This window comes from Diceros bicornis, unplaced genomic scaffold (genome assembly GCF_020826845.1).
Source record: "Diceros bicornis minor isolate mBicDic1 unplaced genomic scaffold, mDicBic1.mat.cur scaffold_194_ctg1, whole genome shotgun sequence".
NCBI lineage: Eukaryota > Metazoa > Chordata > Mammalia > Perissodactyla > Rhinocerotidae > Diceros > Diceros bicornis.
In genome coordinates this window covers 160,024-178,649 of record NW_026691085.1, presented here as the reverse complement: position 1 = coordinate 178,649, position 18,626 = coordinate 160,024, and the positions used below count along the sequence as shown (strand labels likewise).

The window sequence follows — 18,626 nt, the reverse complement described above, 5'->3', positions numbered from 1 at the left end:
GGGACTAAGCACTGCTACGATTTGATTTAAGTTGCATGAGAAGTTGATGATTGTATCTAAAGTACCATTGTTGCTACTAATATTATTACTACTACACTTACAACTCTGATAATGATACTGGTAGTATAGTAACAAAAATATTTATTAAGTATTTATGTGCCAAGCAATTAGCATAGTGGTATCTCATATATCTAAATAGGCATTTTTACAATATCATCATTTACTTTCTCATTATTGATATTACACAATAATAGTCACGAATCGTCAAACCATGGTATAAGCAAAAGTTTAGAAACAAGCATTTTATTTACAAAAAGGAAGATTTCCCATTCCTTTGGAGCTTCCTTAACCCCTCTTGAAGGAAGACAAATGCATCCTCCTGTAGGTATCACCAGTACTGCTTCGACTGGCTGACATAATTAGCTGTGTGACTTTGGGATATTAATAAATGTCTTTCAGCCTGTTTCCTTACAGTAGAATGGAGACAATATTGCTTACCTTGTAGGAATGTTAGGGTGAAATGAGAAAATATACATAAAGTGCCTGAGAACTTTTAGGTATTTAAAGTGAGCAACTTGAATTTTACCCATGTATAGCAATGATTGTCAACTGGGTTGGAGGAGAGGATATGTTCTCCTATAGAAGCCTATCAGAATTTCTTTTATTTTTTTATTTTTTTGGTGAGGAAGACCGGCCATGAGCTAACATCCTTTGCCAACCTTCCTCTCTTTTTTTTTTTGCTTGAGGAAAATTGGCCCTGAGCTAACATCTGTGCCCATCTTCCTCTATTTTGTATGTGGAATGCTGCCACAGCATGGCTTGATGAGTGGTGTGTGGGTCTGTGCCCGGGATCCGAACCTGCAAACCTGGGGCCACTGCAGCAGAGCATGCAAACCACTACACCACTAGTCATCAGAATTTCTGAGTGAGTCCTTTTTAAAATCATATATGATCTCCCCCAAATGGACATTCTTTTCTCCTCTTTTTCTTTCCTCCCTCTCTCAAATCTTGAACTATGGCTATGTCAAACAATTTTTCCTGATGAAAGACTTTTATGGTGGGATAGAGTGGAAGAAAGCTTGAGAACTTTTGATAAAAGTAGTAGTTTCCAACTTCCCTGTATCAGATCACTTGGGGATCTTTATCTAAGCAGATTCCCTGGCTGAACTGCCTAACAGAAGTTCTCAAACTCTAGTATGCATGCACAAGAAGTGCAACTTCCTTTGGATTGCTGATAGTGAAAGGGAGAAGGGAGGGGGAGAGAGGAGAGAGATGAGTTTTGTGTTTAAGAATGAAGAATCCAGTTGACTTTCTGTACATTTTTAAGGGTCGCATTCTGCTTTACTATGTCTCCTTGTAACTAACTACTCGCATTTATGCATTGTGAAAGATTGGATCTGTGAAGAAAAGATCACTTAATCAGGGACTGACGCCCTGTTAAGAGAAATGCTCCTGACTAATAATGCCAAAAACCACTCTCCTAAACAACTCCAAGAAGGTATAGTAGATTGATACTCCTTTTTCCCCTTTAGTAGTGCAAAGAGATGTTAGGCTCATTGAAATCTTAAAATCATGCAGAATTTCCCTGGGGATATAATAGTGTTTTCATGAATATAATTTTAATAATTCTCTTTGAGTTTAAGGAGTTTTAACCATTTATTTCTGATATGCTTGTATCTGTTACCTCATAGGTCCTACGTTATATCACTGAACAGGTTGTGTGAAAGATCGATAGAAAGAAGTCAGAAATAAGTGCCATGGAATAGAGCAACGGATTTGCGGTTACTGGATAGTGTTCTAGATCACCACTGTCAAATAGAAATAAGACGCAAGACACATATAATTTTAACATATAATTTGAAAATTTCTATAGCCACATTAAAGTAAAAAGAAAGGCAAAATTAATTTTAATAATTATTTCATTTAACCCAATATATCTAATATATTATTTCTTCAGGTGCTCGATATAAAAAACGATTAATGAGATATTTTACTGTTGTTCCATACTAACTCTTAGGAATCCAGTGTATATTTTATACTTACTGCACATCTCATTTTGGACTAGTTACATTTCAAGTGCTCAACAGCCAGATGTGGTTAGTGTCTGTGCTATCGAAGAGCACAGGATTATTATTGAATAACAGCAATCTGCTGAGTGCTTATAACCTATAAAGGGTCAACAAATTCCAATCTTTCAAATGAATGTGACTACCAAAGGCAATACTTGGGTATATTTTCATTTTTCAATCCATTTTTAAAATCTTTCTGAAGCACCAAGGAAATGAACCTTGTCTTTGGGTCACTAATGCGATTTCTTAAATGAGATATGTTTTGTTCTTTGTGAAATAACTACACCTAAATGAATTTTTCTTAAGGTCCTTATTTTAAGTATGGCCAAAACTATGGCTAGGATTGAAAGTTTTCCGTTTAGAGCAACATTGTTTTCTTGATTTTTTTGGCCTGTAGTCTGATAGAACAATGTTACTTCTGATTTGGTAAGCTGTATAGAATTTAGATTATGACTGCTAAGTTTCCCCTTTAGCATTTTCAGCTGTCCCAGTAAGACATATGGAAACGATACAGATTCTAGAACGTTTGACTCTACTCTCTGCCAGTGAACTTATACCATATGCAGAAGTATTAACATCCAATATGAACCAGCTATTGAATTCAGGGGTTCTGTGGAGAATACTTCAAACAGTCAATAAACTATGGATGGTTCTTAATACTGTGATGCCTAGAAGGTAATTTCAGTGTATTGTTACACGTAATATATAAGTGTATAGCAGTGATTATATACAATAACCTAAACTTAATGGTTGAAAAAAGTTGTTGAGTGTTTAACAATATAAATCCCCTCTGAAGACTACTAATTAAAGTCATTATAACTTTCAGAAAAAGCATAAATTTGATCTTAAGAAACAGAGAGAAACTATAAAGTATTTCCAACTTGAGAAACTTCTTTAAAAGTGAGTTCTCCTCTATAGGCATCTGTCATTTGTGGCTAGTTGTGATTTAGATCACTGTTGTGTCTTGCATCATTGTGGTGGCTCCAAATTTTGCTGCACATTAAAATCACCTGGAGAGCTGTTAAAACTCTTGTTCCCCAATTGTGACCCATGCCAATTAAATCAGAATGTCTGCGGTTGGGAGTCAGGCATTAGTATTTTTTTTTAAGATTCCCCAGTTGATTCCATTATGCAGCAATGTTTAGAGAACACTTGATTAATTATTTCTTCTTTAGTCAAATGGGTCTCTGCTGGTCCATAGATTGCATCAGAAACACCTGGTCAGCTCTGAAAAACAGGATACTGGGCTGGCCTTCCCTGCGATATCAGATGCTTAATGTTCAAGTAATTTTGATGTGAAAAATAAAAGCATACACTTAAAAAATACTGTAAGAATTTTCATATTTTTAAACAAGGCAGTTTTGTAGTCTTCTAAGATTAAATACAGCGGTCCTGTGTTGTTTTGTTTTGTTTTATTTTAAACTGAGGCTTTGGAATATTTGATGTGAGTAGGAAACCTCTAGGAGTTCAAAAAAGGTTGAAATAAATGGTTTCTAAGTAAATGCAGCACACATTCTTCGATCAGTTTTCAAAGGCTGGTCAAAACCTGCTGTGTTTAAATAACAACATGCTGTTTTTCATCACATTCTTTGATGATGTAAACAAAATGTGTAACTATATTAGTAAATGTTAATATTCATGTATTTTAAGTTAAGGTTACAAAATTTGTCACAATGTGATGTTTTTTATTCAAGTGAAAACAGATGTGTGCAGCTATTTTGAATATTGGTTTATAAGCATTCATATTCTTTATCAAATGAACTTGTAGTTTTTTGTGTTTTCTTTCACTACTGTTCACCTGAAAGGAACAGTTCAAGGGACTGGAATCCAGGACTGTCTGGCTCCAGAGCCTACGTGTATCCATTTCTGTTAACGCCACACACATCAAATGGCCATACAAGGCTAGAGTCGGTTGAGAGCCTTAGGAATTGAGTGGAGGAAAATCAAAAATCATAGTAGTTTCCCTGGAGCAGTTACTTAAACGATTTGATATTTAAAAAAATTGTAAAAGCAGAATAAAAATTTGAAGATATTTTTAAGTATTGATAAATTATCCTTCATTCCACTGTTTTAACAGTAAGTTACATTTTTTATACTTTCCCTCCATCTTTGCTTATGCATATATATTTTCACATAATGGAATTCCTAATACCCTGTAGGGAGTCTGCTTTCTTTCATTTAACTTTATATGAAATTTTTTTGCAAGTTGTTTACTTTTGATAATTATTTTATTGGCTTCCTAATGATCAAACTGATGTATCATAACCGTATAGGGTGCTATTACTAGACCGGGAGGTTGATGACTTTTTTCAGGATTACAATAGGCAATGTTATCAATTTAGGTGTTTTTACATTTTCTTTCTTTTGGATTACTCTTTTAGGATAAATTTTTGAGCCTGAGATTACTAAATTAAAAGGTAGAATTTATTTTTAGCGCTGTACATTTTGCAACTGGGGAAGATGCAGTAAAACTGAAAGGGAAGCAAACAAATCCACTCTCCTCCCGCTGCTCCCCCTGCAGCAAACCTCTCCCCAAACTAGTTGCTCAAACTTGAGAAACTGTCTCACGTTTTACTTTTTTGAGACACCGGTATCGGAGCCAAGCTTAGGCTATTCAGAAATTGACAAAATCACAATTTGGAGAGATCACGATTAACTCTCTACCTTTGAGGAAACTGAAGTGTACTTCGTGGCAAAGAAGAACAATGCGGTTTTAGGAGGGACAGAAGGCGGATGAGCCTTGATGGAGCAGAAGTGACCGGGGCGGGAGCGCTGTAGAGCGTTGCTCTGGTTGAACTCGCTATCCGGGGAAGCCTGGAACATCCTGAGGTTCTGCGGCCAGTCGTCAACCAGCCTTCTCGCCTGGCCGGGCTCAGGCGTCTGGAAGTTTCCGCTTCCGTCTGTGCGACACCTGGGCCGCCGTGAAGTTCGGAAACATGAGCTGAACGGCACTGACAGACGCTCTGGGAAGAACCTGGCAAGGTTTTCCTTTCGCTTGGTCTACAGACCTGAAGAATGAGACTGCGAGTTTCCAAGGAAACGGATGCATGGGTTAAGTCGCCGGTTTCAAAATCTCAAAACGGAGAAGACTTTTCCTTTAAACTCTGCGATCTGCTCGCATCCCTGGCTCTCCAAGCGTTCGCCTCCGGACCACGAAATACTTTGCGTTTGTTTTTATTGCGGAGGCTTCCCTCGCAGGACAGGGTTCTCGCCCCCTAACCTCAGGCTGGGATTGGTTGCTTGGTTTCTGCTCTGGCGGGTGATTGGGTGCTGGGAGTCGAGGGGGCGGGAGGCGGGAATTCGTTCGGGATAGCGCGGGTGCGGGGCCTGGAGACAGCTGAGGAGGGAGCGGGTGAGGCGCCAGAGTCAGCACTGGGCCGGGGAGTGGCAGCCCAGTGAGGAGGCGAGAGGTTTGGGGCCTCTCCTCTCTGCCAGGCTCCTCAGTGTGTGCTCGCAGATACCATTTCCTTTTCTCCCGGGACTCGGAGCCCAGGCAGCGCTGCCTCGGTTTTCCTCAGAACAGGCCAGCCTGTCTCTCGTGCGGCGGCAGGCAGCCTGCCCGAAGGGAGCCTTCTGCTCTTGCCTGGCCGCCATGCGGGCCGTCGGGGTGACCGTGTCCCCGGGCCTCGGGGGTCTGAGCACGTGGAGGCCGGAGGGAGCCTGTCCCAAACCCCAGGGAGAGGGCCCAGGCCTCCTCGGGTCCCGCTGACCCATGGCGGCGGAGTCGACGGCGGGAGGCGGATCAGGGCTCTTCCTTTATCCCCTGGGGGATTGCAGCGACTGCGGGCGGGATGGATTTCTAGGCTGTATCTGAGGAACTAGCCAGCGTTGCCTTATTGGCTGGGGTGAAGTGGTTAGAGTCCACCAAATCTCTACTCAACAGTTGCACAGATAGAATCACAGAATATTAGAACTGGGAAATACCTTAGAATAGTGGTTCTTAGCTTGTTTTGGAACACATAGGCTAGGGGTCAGGGTATAATTGGCTTCATAAGTTGTTGAATTGCTCTTTTAACCATCCCTCCATCCCCAGTTCGAATTTGCCGTTTTTTCACTATTGCAAGGAAGTCCTCAGTTGATAACAGTGCATATCAGTCTCCCCTCTGTTTTCAGTTATTTTATTAGGATATAGTTTTGGGAATGAGAAATCCACGGACTTTCTGTTCAGAGAAACGCAGTCATGTACCAAGATTTCTGCACGCAATAGCAAGAGATCACAGTCTCCGACTTCCGTCTCTGGATCCTAGATTAAGCATAGGTGGTTTAGAAGAGGTGGGGATTAAAGTAGATCACCTCCTCTGTGTCAAATACTGGAGTTTAGGCACGTTCTATCCATTAACTTACTTAATTCTTAACTCAATGCCTGGCTAATTTTCGTCAAAACTCGATCAGGTGGATAATCTTATCTCCATTGCACAGATGAAGAAACAGACTGAGGTTCAGTGATTCACACAGTGGGACTCACACTTAAGCTTGCTTTACTCCAAAGCCCATCTTCTTTTCATTATACCCTTCTGACCTTTAAATCAGAATTATCAAGCACCTACTGTGTGCCAAGGCATTTTCTTCCTCACAACAGTTTTTCAATTAGGGATTATTACAGATAAGGATCTTAGTCTAGAGAAGTGAAGACATGATCAAGGAAACACATCTGAGTTGTGGGAACCTGATCTAGAACTCGTACTTCTACCTCCTGGTCCACAGCTTTGGCAGAGTAGGGATACAAATCCGGATTTGTCAGATTCTGAGACATGTTCTCAACCACTGTGATGCTTAAGACTAGGAAATTCTTTTACTTGCATTTGTTTTGTTTATACATTTAGGAATCCCCTTTTTATTTCTAGACGTCTGTCCTAGTCTAGTTGGGTATCTGGTTTTCCTTGAATGGCATTGTTTCAGTCTTGATTTTCATTTCTGCTGCAGTTAGGAATCTAAGTAAACAGGAAAGCATCACTTTTCAATATGGTCTGAATGTACAGTTGGTGGGGTGAAGATGAACTTTCCTTGTAAAGCTTGTCCATCATAGCTTGCTATAATGAATTCTGAAAGTATTTTTCATCAGTTAAGTCTTCTTTAAGATAAAGATGCTGATAATTCATGATGTATACTGAATCTGTGACTACATTCATTTTCTCAGATAGTAAATGGATTGAAAATATTTGCTGGGTTCATGGAAGAACATGTAACCTTTCGAAAAATAATCCTGATCCCCATAAACTGTATATGGTTAGGAGGCAAAGGAGAATATTCTGAAAACTATTCTCAGCTCATTTGGCACTTCTATTTACTTTACGGAATTACTACCTTCTACAAAGTATTTACTGTCTTTTACACAGAATACTATATTTCTCACCATATTTTTTGAGATGTTTCAATCATATAGACAATCAATAGACAAATCAGTAAGCAAACTTTCCAGAGTTGTTCAATCTTTATATTTTGCCATATTCACTTTATACCTTGTTTGCAAGTAACATTACTAGTATGCTGAATTTATTGTTTTTCTTTCCTAGAGGTGTTATACTTTTGTTACATATGTATGTATCCGTAAACAATATAGAGCATTACTTTACCTGTTTTTAAACTTTGTACAATGATATGATACTGTACCTATATTAGTTCAGAAGTGTTTTTAGTTGCTTAACATTATTTTTAAGTAGCCTTATTGATTGTTAATCTATTTTAATTGCTGTGTAGTATTCCATTGTATGAATATACCAGAATTTTTTTATCCATTTTCCTTTTGACAGACATTTAAGTTGTTTACATTCTTTTGCAATTCTAAACAATGCTGCTATGAACTTTCTTATGCATGTTTCCTTATGTTCCTGTGGGAACGGTTTTGGATATATACATAGGACTGGACTTCCAGGTGTTGGGTATCTTCAACTTTGCTAGAAATTGTTAATTTCTGTCCAAAGTGGTTGTAGCGATTTACACTCCCCCTAGCAGTATCCTCCATTAAGTTTTCATCCAAGATATTAGTGTACTCTAGTTTTACAGAAATGACGGTGCTTGCATCATTAAGGCACAAATTGCTTTGTTCATTTCTTTTATGCCTACATGCTTTTAAGTCCAACATAATTTTAGGGAGAAAGATAAAGGAATAAGGTCTAGATTGAACTAAATACTAATTCTCCCTTCTGCTATTGCTATGTTCCCTCAAGTACAACCTTACTTCTTGTTGTGTTTGTACTTGTGATGGAGGCAGACCCTAATGAAGTAAATTGTTTACTGATTTTTTTTAATTGTTTTTGTGTCAATAGATTGTCCGAGGATTAAAAAGTAAGCAGCATTGTTTGTTGGAGAGCCCTACAGAAAGTGGGAAAAGCTTAGTCTTACTTTGTGCTGCTTTAACGTGGCAACAGTCTCTTCTTCGTGGTAAGTATTTGGTTGATATATTCAGGTTGATTATTGGGACTTGAAAAAAATATAATAAAGTACTTTTTATCCAGAATGATTCATTTAAAGAAATAGCAGTAACTAAGAATATACTTTTGGTCTTTCTTTTAATCCTCCCTGCTTGATATTTTAATGTCTCAATATAAACGAATACTCAAGTGGTTGTGTCTTTATTACATTATTAATCTTTGACTATTATCTTTTTGTAAGTTATGCAAATTGATGATAACTTCTCTATAAATGTCTCTGACATCATAAGTGTTTCTCTCCTGTCCTAATTTCATGCTACAGATAGGGTGACCAACTTGTCCAGATTTGCCAGGTACTTTCCCAGGTTTAGCACTGAAAATCTTACAGCCTGGGAAACCTCCCAATCCTGGGCAAATTCGAGTGGTTGCTCACTGTAGCTGCAGAAGATGATTAATGTTTGTTTAACTAGAAATATTATAAATAGAGGTTCTTTCACTTTTAGGGAAGCCAGCGGATGAAAGCTTAAGCGAAAAAGCTGAAGTACCATTGTCACCTCGTTGTACGTGCCACTCAAAGAATTTTATAAAGGATGGCGAGGACCGAGGAACTTCACGTCATTTCAACAGTCCAAATACACCACCTTCTGAAAGAAATGGCACTTCATCAACTTGTCAAGGTAGGTTATATTTTTGCCTGGGTCTGTTGGTATGTGTAATAGGAACCTTCATTACTGTTGTTATGAGACCTAATTTTATAAATTTGATGAGCATAATTGGTTAGGTACCTCCATCTAATTTCTCTGGAATTATTTTTAGATAACACAAGAGTGGTCAGAAATCCTTGGACTAATTTATTATTGGCTTGGCTTTTAATTGATTTGCACATTTTGCTAGCTTAAATCATTTTTTGAAGCAAGCAAGGCAAAATAAATGATATTCAGAAATTGATGTTATTTGTAGGCAGGATTGTTAATTATAGGTTAGAGTTTTAGAGAACATTGATTTGTATTGTAAGACAAAATCTAGTTAGCCTCATTCATTCTTGATAACTTTGCATGAACTTCTGAAGCCAGTATCCAGCATGAGGATGAGATATGTTTTAGGTATGATCCTTGACTAGTTCTAATTAGGTTTATTTAAGAGAAATATATTAAGAGTAACATAAGACTATTCATTTTTAAAAAATATTTCTCTGGCTTTGACTATATGGAAAAGATTGATCGTTATTTGTCTAAGCCAGAAACCTAGGAGACATCCTGTGCACGTTGCTCTACCTTATTTCTCCGTGCAAATCTCTATCTCCATTGACAACTCCCTGGTCCAAACTACCATCTCTTGTTTAGAGCATGCAATAACTTCTTTTCCTGCTTTCCCTCATGCCATTCTTTAACTAATCACTGGCAGGGAGAAAAGAGATGGCCATGACTGACTTAAGTCTCAACAGTATCCACTTCCTAAAATCAAGAATGGAGTCATCTTCCTCTAAAGCACATGACTATGTGTGGAGGAGGGTGGCTGCTGGAACCCAAGTGTGATTCTGTTAGGAGTGAGGAAGAGGAGATGGAATAGTTACTGGAGAGGTGACCAATAGTGTTTTCTACACTGTTTTGACCCTTAGCCCTTTTGACTTTCTTTCCATTCCTTCAAAGGAACATGCTTTCTTCTGCCTCAGAGCCTTTGCTTGTGTTAGTGTCTCTTCTGAGGAAAGTTACATCTTCAACTTGTTATCCTCTTCTTCCATTAGGTGTCGCTTAAATGTCGCTTCCTTGAGGGAGCCATACTGACCTTTCCGTTAGATCAGATTTGGTTTCCCTGTTATTTTGTGTCATCTCACTGTGTTTGTCTCCTTGACAGCACTTGTCTGTGAAGTTTTTATTATCCATGTGTCTGTGTGCATCTTTTATTAATCTCTGCTTCCCCTAGCAGACTGTGTTCTCCATGAGGTCAGGAACCATGTCAGTTTGCTCACCATTGTAACCCTGGAACATAGCAGAGTGCTTGACATATAGTAGGTGCTAGATAAATATTTGTTGAGTGAATGAATGGAGTTGATTTTGAGCTAATTATAAGAACTCTGGTTTACAATATTTTATACAACCTGTATGATTTTTAGAAAAGCTTTATTGAAATATACTTGAGAAAACAAACTGCATTTATTTAAATGGTATGCTTTGATAAGTTATGACCTCCACCATAAGGTGTACCTCCATGAAACATTCAGTCAGTGTCAAGATAGTGAACATATCCATTACCTTCAAAAGTTTTCTCATACACCTTTGTTATCCCTCCTTCCCACCCCTCTGTGACTTACTCTCCCGAAAGAACCACTGATTTGCTTTCTATCACTAGAGATTAGTTTGCATTTTCGAGAGTTTATATAAATGGAATCAGACAATCTGTACACTGATGTTGTTTAGCTTCTGTCACTTAACATAATTCTTTTGAAATTCACCCATGTTGTGTGTATCAATAGTTTGTTCCTTTGTGTTGCTGAGTAATGTTCTGTTCTGTGGATATACTACAAATTGTTTATCCAGTCAGGTGTTGATGTATATGTGAGTTGTTTCTAGTTTTGGGCTATTACAAATAAAGCTGCTATGAACATTTGTATGTAAGTCTTTGTTATGGACATGTGCTTTCCTTTTTATGGGCAAATACCTAAGAGTGGAGTGAGTGGATCACTTATGTTTAACTCTTTAAGAAACTTCCAAACTGTTTCCCAAAGTGTTTATACATTATACCATTTTACATTCCCACCAGCAGTGTCCAAAGGTTCCCATTTCTCTATATCTTTGCTTACACTTGGTATGGCCAGTCTTGTCAGCCATTCTAATAGGCATGTAGTGTTGTATTTCATTGTGGTTTTAATCAATATTCCCCTGATAACTTATGATGTTGAGCGTCTTTTCGTGTGCTTATTAGCCATCTGTATATCTTCTCTGATAAAATGTCTGTTCGAATCTTTTGCCTCTTTTTTTCTTATTGTTAAGTTTTGAGAGTTCTTTATATATTTTGAATACAAGTGTTTTTCTATCAAATATAGTTTTAGGTTTTACTGTTATATCTAAAATCCATTTCGAGTTATTTTTGGTATATGGTGTGAGGTATGGATCCAAGTTCATTTATTTTGCCTATGGATATCTCATTGTTCAGCACCATTTATTGAAACGGCTATGCTTTATCCACTGCATTGCCTTTGTGCCTTGGTAAAAAATCAGTTGTCAATATATACACAACTTGCATTTTAACATCATTGTGAGTTAGGGCTGTTTAGAATAGTCTCTTGAAGCATCAGATGCGTTAAATCAGAGTTGTATTCTTTATATTTTTAAACAAATTCTTTAATAAGTTATAAGCTAAATACAGAAAAGCTTACAAATCCTAAGTGTATAGCTTGATGAATTTTCACAAAGTAAACACACTCGTGTATCTACCACCTAGATAAAAATAGGATATTCCCTACACCCTACAGCCCCTTCTCATGCTCTTTTCTAGTCACTATCCTTTCTCTGCACAGGTATTTGTTCTCCTCCCTTCTGTCACCATTGATGAGTTTTGCTCTTTACAGAAATGGAGTGATATCAGTACTCTTGAGTCTGCGTACTTTTGCTTAACATTGTATTTTGGGGATTCATTTGTGTTGTTGCATATAGTAGTAGTTCTTGTTGTGGTATATTATTTCCTTCTATGAACATATCACAGTTTATTAATCCGTTCTGCAGTTATTAGACATTTCTCCTTTAGGCTTTTAATGCTTTTATGAACATTCTTGTTCATACTTTTGCAAATAGGTAAGTATTTTCTGTTGGATATATCCCTAGGACTGGCATTGCTGGTCATAGTGTATGGATATGTTCAGCTATAGTAGAGACTGCCAACATTTTCCAAAGTGGTCGAACCAGTTTATGCAACCCCTTCACTACATCCAGTAGTATATGGGAATTACGTTGTTCAGCATTCTTGTTAACGCTGGATATGTACAGTCTTCTAAAATTTTAGCCATTCTGGTGCATGGACGGTGTTCTCATGAGTTTGAATTGGTATTTCTCTGGTGACTAATGAGGTTGAGAATCTTTATATATGTTTATTGGTCATTTGAATATTCCTTTTAGTGAATTGTCTACTCAGATTGCCCGTATTTCTATTGGGTTGTTTCTTACTGATTTCTATGAGTTTTTTTTTTTTTTAATATCTTCTGGCTATGTCTTGTTTCTTTATAACTTTGTATTTTAAAGACTTAACCCCTCCAATAAGCTTCCTGCAAACGTCCCTGCTATAGAGAACAGGAAGATAAGCCTTTTTCTATATGCAAATAATATGTTTTTTTTTTTTTATGAACTGGGGTATATCTCATTTGGCACATGGCAGTTCAGTTTTTCTAAAATTAAATTATTGTTTTTGGTAGACGTTCCCTGGCCTTTAATGGGTCTATGCAAATTTGCCCCTTGATTTATTTGGGACAGGGTTTCTCAAAAGTGGCACTATTAAAATTTGAATGGGATAATTCTTTGTTGTGGCAGCTGTCCTGTGCACTGTGGGATGCTTAGCAGCATCTCCCAGGCCTCAACCCACTAGAGGTTAGTAGTACCTACCCCCCACTTTGTGACAACCAAAAATGGTTCCAGATGTTGCTGAATGTCCCTGGGGTGGGAGGTGGGCGTGTTAGAATTGCCCCGGTCTAGAACCACTGATCTAGATTTGTTTTGTGGGTATTTTACCAGTTTGCCAGGAAATTACAGAGCTCAAAATTATGTATGTTTTCTAAAATACATATGGAAATACGAAGGACTAAGGATAGCTAAGATATTTTTTAAGCAGCAGGTCAAGGTGAGAAGACTTGATCTATGAGATATCCTGATTTATTATATATAAAGCTATAGTAACTAAAGCACTTTGCTATTAGCACAGTGTTAGACCAGTGGAAAACAGTAGAGAACCCAAGTCCAGTTCCACGTGTATCCAGAAACTTGATTTCTTTTAATAGAAGTGCTCTTACAGAGCAGAGGGCAAAGGAGGGGCGTTTCTTTAAGTGGTCCTGGGACTATTAGATATCAGAATGGAAAAAATTCAAATTGGAACCCTACTTTACTCCGTACACAAAAAGCCATTCCAAGTAGATTAAAGACCTAGGCATGAAAGGCAAAACTATTAAGATGTTAGAATATAGTGGTTTTCAAACGATTTTCTTAAGAGTCTTAGAAAAAACATGGCTTGTAGTGGGAAGGGGACAGTGGATCAGGGAAGTTCTAGGTCTTGCGTGCTCTTTTGGAAATTTTAAACGCTATTTCTTAAAAAACTGTAGTCCTCCTCAGAAAAGGCTTGAAAACCCGTGTTGTGTGGCATAGATAGCCTTCTGTGTTTGTGCAGACTCAAACTTGTTTTTTCTTTGAAAATAGTATTGGACTTGCTTATAGGGCTTTCTCCCCTAATAGTCTGTAAATCCTTCAAGGCCAGGGACTGGTTTTTTTACATTGTTTTTCCATGTGCTCTGGAATTGTATGGACTCAATAAAATAAATGCTTGTTAAATGAATTCAAGCACTGGGAGAGGAGGGAATATATAGAGAAGAGCAGAGAGGAAGGAAGGTACTTTGAAGAACACTCTCATTTACAGAAAGGGAGAAACCACTGTATTGGAATAGTTAAGAACTGTGTTACGGACATTAAGGAAAAAGCAAATGCATTTATTCTGTTGCAAGAATACAGAGTGTTATGTTTGGCTGTATACCTAGAGGTTATGCTTATAGATTTTAGAATCAGACAGCAGGAGTCAGTCATATCTAGGCTCTGCCTCTTACTAGCTAAACAATATTGGGCATGAACTTGACTTCTTTAAAACCTAGTATTCGCACTTATAAAATGGGAATAATATTATTCGGTGATTTAAGAGGTCATTGGTGACCTTGAAATAGAGCTTTCCGGATTGTGGGATTAAAAGCTAGATTATAGGAGCTTGATTCTACTATATTGTTAAGCCTAAAGAACATTGAGAAGCTTAGTAGGAAACAAGCATTGAGACACAGTAAAGAATGACTTTTATAGAGATGAAATACATTTTCTTGAGAGAATCTTAGAGTTATATTTTTTAAGCCACATTATTGGCAGTGGTCTACAAAAACATAAAGCTACAATTGGACTTTCCTGTTGAAAGTATATTTCTCAAAATGTTTGCTATATCTTTGTTAAGGTAAACTGAGTGGTAAAGTGCTTTTAAACATGTTGAGCATTTCATGTTTTAAATTATGTTATGAAATTTTTAGAAATAAATCATACATCTTGATTCCAATTTTATTCTAGAAAAATTTCCTGGAGCGATCCCTGATGGCCTAGCGGTTAAAGTTTGGCACGCTCCGCTTCGGCGTCCCAGGTTCAGTTCCCAGGCGCGAACCACACCACTCATCTCTCATTGACTATGCTGTGGTGGTGGCTCATGTAGAAGAACTAGAATGATTTACACATAGAATATAGAACTATGTACTCGGGCTTTGGAAGGGAGAAAGAAGAGAGGCAGATTGGCAACAGATGTTAGCTCAGGGCAAATCTTTCCAAGCAGGGAAAAAAAAGAAAAAGAAAAATTGCTTAAGTGTAAGTTATTTATACACATTTTTTATGACTTCTTATATAAGACTCTCCTGAAAAAAACTATACTGGCTGCAAAGCTATCTGCCGATAAACAGGCATCCATATGGAGAGATGAAAATGGTGATTTTCAAGTAGAGAAGAATTCAACCCTTATAAACTACACAGCAGGTAAACAGAATTTGTTGGCAGTGAAATATTCCCGTTAGTTCTAGTAGAACAAGGTAGCCAAGCATCAATCAAGATTTCAGTGGTGCTTGTAGAGAGTAGATGGGTCATGTCACAGACGTAAATTGTAAATTATTGTAACTTCATTTTATATAGTTACTCATTACAAAGGAGTTTATTATTATACTAGATTATTGAGGCTAACATCATTAAAATGAAACTGCATGGTGCTTTCTTATATAAGAGGAATTTGACAGTAAACTATTTACCTAAGGCATATACTGATAGTATAGCTACTTTGTACTTTTCATTCTTCTGTTGTTTTGATCTAATAATGGCATTTTGGGGGGTCAAAATACCTTTTTTTAGAAACCTTGATACAACCATATGCTGTCTTCAAAATCTTACTTGAAATAAAGCAATAGAGGCAAGTTGGAAGTAAAAGCATGGAATACATAAACAAAATAATAAGGGAATTATGGTGCCAGTTATCAACGGATTGCCCCTGTGTAACAACATCAGAGTGTTGGCCTCTATTGTCTGTTCTGCAATAATGGAGCTGCACCCAGTAGACATTTCCCTTTTGCACCTGGCAGGGGCTAAGCTTTGTCAGAGAAGGTTTAGGACAAAGGGCCTTCCTTCCTAATTCCAGGGTGCTTCCATTCTTTTCTTTTTCTTTCTCCTGCAGTACAACCAGCAGTGGCATAATTCAGGGGTGTCTACAGGGACTCACCCACAGTGGGTGATCCACAGTGGATTCAGTGGATCCCCTTGCATGGCTTAATAAGGAGAGTGAGTGACATCCCTGCAATTGGAATCCCAGTGAATCCAGTAGGCATCCAAGCCTCAGCCTACCTGCCCCTGGGAGGGGACAGGGCTTTCCTGTTTGCCAGTCTCAGTCTGCTGTTCCCTACCTGCTGAGCTCTGCCCTGACCAGGGACCGGTACTTGCCTTGGGAAACATGACAACATTCTCCACCATCCCTCTGCTGCAATCATTCCTTCTCTAACAAGGCCTGAAGGCAGCCTGGTGAGGGGGTCCTCTCCCAAAATTGTTTCTTTCTTAACTACTCTACTGTAATTCTGGGCTATTCTCTATAGTTCCCTTTAAAGGTTAATGGTTAATTGTTCATTATATAAACTGTCCCTGCTCAATCTATTGGTTGGTTTCCGTGTCCTGATTGAACACTGATTCTTATCATTTTATATTATTTTATAGAGTGTTAGTGCTAAGGGGAAAAATGAAAGGGAAACAAGTTGGATAGGGAGTGTCAGGACAAGAGGATAGTTTATATTTTAAATGACATGGTCAATACAGCCTCACCAAGATGACATTTGAACACAGAATTAAAGATGGTGAAGAAGATGAGGCATGAAATCATCATGTGGAAGAGGATTCCAAGTGGAAGGAACATAGAGTGAAAGTCTACAGGTGGGAGAGTGCCTGGCATGTACCAGGAGCATAATGGAGGGCAGAGGTACAGGGGATGACTGGCCAAAGATGATGTCAGAGGGAGTGTGGGACCAACTGTATGGGGCTTGAGGTCCAGCATAAGGACTTGAACTTTCCCCCTGAAAGAAATGGGGAGCCCCTGGAGAGATTTCACAATGTCAGGGTGTGACATCTGGTTTTAAAGGGTCACTCCAATTGGTGCATTGGGGATAGATTGTGGGACAAATATAGAGACAGAGAAACCAGTTAGAAGGATACAGCGATAATCCAGGTCAGAACAATGGTGCAATGTGGTCCACCCAGCCATCAGGGAGTAACAGGGTGTGGACTTACATACCCACCGCAAGCAAAGAAAAAACTAGTCCAAATACCTGATATGATTATTTCGCTAATGATCAGTCTACATATGCAGTGGGTGAAAGTCCACAAGGCCAGAGAAAAGCAACCTTGGTGTAAAGAAAAATTCTAAGGCACTGTAAGTCACACCACCTGCAACAATCACAGATTCTAGAATTATTTGAGATACTAAGACAATGAGGAGGGAATAATCTTTTCAAAAAGTAGTGCTGGGACAGGTGGATATCCACATGTGAAAGAATAAAGGTGAACCCCTACCTCACACCATATACAAAAATGTTACATCTTCTTACCATCAAAGATGTAAATGTAAGACCTAAAACTATAAAACTCTTGGAAGAAAACATGGCCCTGGATTAGGCAATGTTTTTGTAATTATGGCACCCAACACATAAGCAACCAAAGGGAAAACAGATCAATTCAACTTCATCAAAAGTAAACCTTGAGTGCATTGAAAGACACGATCAAAAAAGTGAAAAGACGACTCACAAAAGGGGAGAATATGTTTAGAGATCTTTACATATCTGATAAGGTTCTACTATTGAGAATATATAATACATTCTCATCTCTCAACAATAAAATACAAATAGCACAATGAAAAATGGGCAATGCATTTGGATAGGCATTTCTTCACAAGTAATATATGCCTGCCTGGTGCTGTGCTGTCCCTGCCTGAGGCTGCAGTTCCTGTTCTGGCCATCAGGTGGCAGCCTCCTGTGTCAGTGGTGCCCAATGAGCTTTGCTGGAGCAATTGGGGAGAGGAGGATTCATGCAGAAGTCATGCTGACCCTCCGCCTGCCTCAGGACCCACTTGCACTTCCTAATACTAGTGTTCCTCTTCACCATCGGAGTGGAGCAAAAGCAGGAAGGAGGGATCCAAGATGCTCCTATTTGTTCATTCAGCAGCTACGTGCCAAGCACTCACCCTGGGCCAGGAGCCCTGGTGGGCCCAAGGGTGGTGCTGAAATCTACCCAGTGGTCCCTGCCCACCAGGAACTCAGTCTGGAGGCAGATGGACAAAAGCACAAAATCAGAGACACGTGAAAGAGAAGAGCATGAACTGGAATGAAAATAAAGAGTGTCCTGCAGGGAGGGCTGGGGTCTCACTGGGTAAGAGGGTCTGAAAGGCCTGACTGAAGTGACATTTGCTGTGACTAGAATGACATGAGGACCCAGCGCTGCACTCACCTGTGATCAGCGTGCCAAGGAGAAGGCACTGCTGGTGTGGAGACACCCAGGCAGAAATGAGTTTGGCCAGAGGAGGTTAGAGAGTTGGGCACTGTGGCTGCAGAGAGCCTGGAGGGGAGAGGAGGGAGAAGGGTAGGCCAGACCCTGGAACTGGGAGATGGTGTGAGGTGTCTCCTCTTCTCCGACAACTCTGCTCCCCACCCTGCATCTTTAAACCGCAAATATTCGCTCTGTCTCCATCTCTGTGGACCAGGAATCCTGCACAACTGAGCTGGAGCCTCTGCTCATCGCGTCTTCCAGGTTGGGGCTGTGGCCTCCACTGAGTCTGAACCAGGATGAGATGTTTTGTCAAGCTAACTCCTGTGGGCTCGGTCAGGATCAGCTTCACTGAGAGCCCGGCTCCTTTCTGTCTGTTGGCCAGGGCACTCCCTTGGTTTCTTCTG

General features: G+C 39.1%; 1 long non-coding RNA gene across 1 annotated transcript; it reads left to right on the top strand.

Moving 5' to 3' along the window:
- The first annotated feature begins 8,403 nt into the window (after positions 1-8,403).
- LOC131402619 (uncharacterized) lies at positions 8,404-15,200 on the top strand. The gene is made up of 3 exons (XR_009218820.1): positions 8,404-8,450; positions 8,944-9,117; positions 15,066-15,200. It is a non-coding gene; the product is annotated as an uncharacterized LOC131402619 (long non-coding RNA).
- Positions 15,201-18,626: the final 3,426 nt, after the last annotated feature.